The sequence below is a fragment of the Lontra canadensis genome, unplaced genomic scaffold, assembly GCF_010015895.1.
Source record: "Lontra canadensis isolate GAN:19392208 unplaced genomic scaffold, GSC_riverotter_1.0 scaffold3, whole genome shotgun sequence".
Taxonomy (NCBI): domain Eukaryota; kingdom Metazoa; phylum Chordata; class Mammalia; order Carnivora; family Mustelidae; genus Lontra; species Lontra canadensis.
In genome coordinates, this window is record NW_022630997.1 from 21,200,973 (window position 1) to 21,205,458 (window position 4,486).

At 43.3% G+C, this 4,486-nt stretch overlaps 1 non-coding gene across 1 annotated transcript; it reads left to right on the forward strand.

Moving 5' to 3' along the window:
* The first annotated feature begins 4,093 nt into the window (after positions 1-4,093).
* LOC116858677 lies at positions 4,094-4,196 on the forward strand. The gene has a single exon (XR_004380984.1). It is a non-coding gene; the product is annotated as a U6 spliceosomal RNA (small nuclear RNA).
* The last annotated feature ends 290 nt before the right edge of the window (positions 4,197-4,486 follow it).

A 4,486-nucleotide genomic window follows, 5' to 3' on the forward strand; every position in this document is an offset into this window, starting at 1 on the left:
ATTTCCCAGAGTGGCTGCACCAGCTTGCATTCCCACCAACAGTGTAAGAGAGGTCCCCTTTCTCCTCATGCTCACCAACATCTGTTGTGAAATCATTACTTTTAATGTTTTCCTCAACATTCCTTATGAATTAAACTTGCTCCACCCAGCACTTACCAGGCAGCATCAAGCAGGGCTTTGGGAGAAGGCATTCTTATCATTTGAGTCATAGTTCCACTTTGTCAGCACCCTGTGAGCCAGTGGCCACATGCTTCTCCCCTAGACCCAGCCGCCATCTTGTTCTGGAGTTATCCAAGCAGAAAGAGAGTTACTTAATGGGACAATTTAGATTGGGCTGAGATGGCCAGATGGGACTAAACTTTAGTTCTTTTCCCACATTCCAGCAAGAAGAAAGAAATCAGCTCTTCTCTTGTCAAAATAACAAAGTTCACATTCTCTCTGTACGCACAAGGTGAGCAATGTTGCACCCTGACACATTGAGCTTATAAATCCATTTGCATGTGCCCCTGGGTATATACACATCCACACACTGTAAGGCAAGGTAAGGCGAGGCCCTGTGAACAGGTTCCTAGAACAGGCCAGCAGTGGGCAGCGCCTGGCATCAGGGAAGGTAGGCCAGCTTCTTGAAGGCAAATCCTGACACAGACGTATATGAAATGCTGCAGAATGAACCCCATCAGTGGTGCTGTTAACATGCCAATTTGCCAGGAGCTCCCCCAGCTGTTTAGTGATCTGGTCAGATACAACTGAGCTTCATTTCCGAGGACTTGCCCCATGCATGGAAGTTCTAGTTGTTTCCACTTGGTGTCAGCATTTTCTGTCTTAGTAGGTTTCTGGGTAAAAATTAAGCAAAGTTCTATTAAAGAAAGTCTAAAGCATTTGGTTGTGAATAAATTACTTCACTTAAAAAAATGTTTCATATGCTTCCCCTGGTTTCACAACTCTTGCAGCGCGAGGGGGTAACTGTGGTGCTTGGGAAAACGACGGATGCTCAGCCTACCAACAGCCTCTGAGACTCAGCCTCCTTTGGCTTGGGATGGAGCCTGGTCCCTGAGGTTCTAAAAAATCAGATAGTAATGTGGCCATGTACAGTTGTAGCAAGCAAGCAGGATTTTTGGTTTTGCGACCGAATATTTGTATTTTCCTGAAACTCGCTCCTTTACTTCCTGCTTTGTAATTTCTTTTTTTCTCTGTGCAGGGAAAGGGCAGCATCTTCTTTATCCACAAAGGCCAGCATGGGATTACCCCATCCATTCATTGGCTTAGCAAATTTTAGGGATCTCCATTGTGTCACATGGGTTCCTCCTTTTACGGAGCTTTTGGAATTTCGGATGGCAACCTAAAAGGGCAGAGGAAGCTGCTGGAGGCAGGGGTTCTGTAGGGAAAGAGGTGGGTTCTGGCTTTGAGCCTGGATTGCTGCTTAGCAGCTGTGTGGCCTTGGACAGGCAACTTAACTTCTCTGAGCCACAGTCCCCTCATACATAAAACGTGCATATTATACAGTTTCTTCCAGTTTACCAGGAAAGTTAAGTGTTACGTGTATTCACAGGTACTCACTGAATGTCTGTTGAGCATATAGGCAGGGGCTGCGCTGGCCTTGGCCTCCTCCAGCTCTGGTGCTGTGTGACAGCAAGGTTTGGAGCCAAGTAGAAGTTCACCATCCACCCTTGGTGACAGGTAATTGGCGGAAATCCTCCAATGTGCATTTAAATTTTTATAGTTCTTGCACATCTGCAAATTTCTCTCCATTTAGGATGTACTAATTTACACTTAGGTTTGCAACAGAGAGGTGGGAATGGACCCATTTTCTCATCCTCTTAACCCCCAGGTCTTATCAGACTTTGGGGATCTTTGCCAATTGGACATGCGGGAAAAGGTAGATACCTTTTCAGTGGAGTTTTTATTTGTATTTTCCTTAATATGAGTGAGTTCATGCATCTTTTCCATCTCTTTAAGAGCTCTAATTCTGCAAACCATCCATTTATATCTTGTGCCCATTTTTCCACTGGGTGTGTTGTTTTTTTCTTATTGATTTCTGGGATTCGGTTACCTATTGCAAAATTAGCCTTTTCCTGCATATAGGTTGCAAATACTTGCCCATATTTGTTCTCTGACTTTTGATTTGGCTAATGGTGGTGCTTTTTAAACATACAGATTTTTTTATATTACCAATATATTGATCTTCTCTTTTATGACATTTACATTTTGTGTCAGATTTGGAAAGCTCTTTCCCACACTGAGACTTTGAAAGGAAAACAAAATTCATGTTCTCCTTTAGTTTTTTTATAGTTTTATTTTCATGGTTACATCTTTAATCTGCTTGGAATTTATTTTTGTGTAAAAGTGGGGTATTGGATCCAAGTTTCTTTCCCCCAAGTAGCTTCCTAGTTGTCCTAGATTCTTTTATTAAATAATCCATATTTTCTCCACTGATTTGAAACCTACTTAAGTTTTGAAAGAAGGTCAGAGACTTCTAAATTTGGCATCAGGAGGATATCCAAGCTGCAAGACTTTATATGAGGCTTGTATCTCTTTCTGAATTGTGTCTCTTGTCATTTGGAAAAAGAAGAAATACAGGTGCATTGTTCTGAAAATGTAGTTCAACAACCAACTGTGTGGGAAAATGGAAAGAACACAGACTCCCAGGTCAGAAAACCTGACTTCACTTCTGTTGAGTAATGGTGGGCCAGTAATTTAACTCCTCTGTGCCTCAGTTTTCTCCTCTGTAAAATGGGTCTAATAATAGCATCTATGTCATACTATTGTGAAGTTCACATGCATTAATATATGTGAAAGAGCTTTGTAAGCTCTACCGATCTGTGGACACATTTGTTATTTGAAGTTTTACAAGTTGGTACAGCATTGCCGGTTAATTTAGGCAACACAGTTCTAGAATTTTCAGTTTATTAACCTTCTGGAAATCCTTCCAACTTCTTTGGAGATGGTTAGCTTCTTTCTCCTTACTGGTGAGTGTTGTGGTTTTGCTGCTTTTTTGCTTATTAGTCTGTTTTCTGACAGCATTTGAGTAGAGGAAGGAAGAGAAGACTAGGAAGTTAGATCATCCATTGGGTTTTGAGGGAGAAGGAGGTGAATCAGCAGGAGTAGGAGTTGGGGGGGCTTGGTGGAAGAAGGGAGAACCAGAAGGAGAGTGAATGCATTTATTTGCAACCTTGTAAATATAATTATTTCCTAGAAAATGTTAAAAACTTGCTGCTTTAAATTTATTTTGCAACAAAGTTTTTTGGGCAGTGCAGAATAAAGGCTGAGCATCAGGTAGTATAGTGCTTGGTGAGAGTCCCTTGTCTTCTTAGGGTGCCCAGCTTCCTCATCTCTGAAGCAGCGATACTCATAAATGCAGGCCTCATGCTCACATGAGACTAGGTTGAAGACTGGAGAAGGCAATTGAGGAAGAAGTGTAAATATATGATGGTGGCTTGTGTTTGCCCCCCGGGGAATGCAGTCTGCATCAGTCTGCATCATCTGCAACCAGTCCTGCTGGAGACAGGTGTGCCTTGAGTCTCGGCAGTGACCCTTCCCCGTTCCTGGGGACAAATGCCCCTCCCCACTTTGAAACCAGCAGAAGTCTGGGCAGAGGAAAATGCCACTGCTATTCTGCCAAGTTTGCAAGAAAGGACATGGGACAATGACTCCATTATCACAAGGGGAAAAGAGATTGCCTAGGAGGACAGGGGATGGGGATATTGGATGGGGACTTAGTAGGAGTTGGTGGGGTAGGCAGGGGTGGTCCATGAGACCAACAGCAGGAGTTGGCAGTGGTGGGGGGAAGGGGCTGGTCCATGAGACCAGCAGCAGAAGAGCCAGGAGAGAATGAAACTACCGTTTGGGTAGCAGGTGTGGGGCACTTAAGGAAGAAAAATATCACTGTGATTTGAGTTGTTGGAACCAGAGAAACCTGTTCTTCAGAATGCACTCGGCTGTGAACCTGGCTGTATCCGCGCCTGCAGTGATCAGTTACAATGACGCAGTGGCTAAGGCAGATCTCAGCTCCCAGCATGCAGAGCTCTTCCACACACCTTATTACAGATGCTTCCAGTCCCGGGGGAAGGGTGACTTCAAAATTCCTTCCAGGCTTTCGCTTCAGCAGCACATATACTAAAACGGGAATGATACAGAGAAGAGTAGCATTGCCCCCACACAAGGATGACTCGCAAATTCGTGATGCCTTCCGTATTTTTGAGAACACAAATGCTGCAAGGCTCCAAGGACAAAATTCCTTCCATGTTTAGCACATTTTAAGTGTATTTTGTTGTGTTCTAAAAATTTGAAAACAGATCACCCAGAACACCCCATTCATCGGTTGGCCCAGGTGCTGTAACGAATTACAGTATTTTCTCTGTGTCAGTCATTATAAATAAGTGAATTCTCAGGAAGTGTATTGGAAACCACCGCAGGATGTTTGTACTTTTTTGTGAGATCACATTATTACATTTTCACCATGAATTTTTGGCTAATTCTATACCAGCTT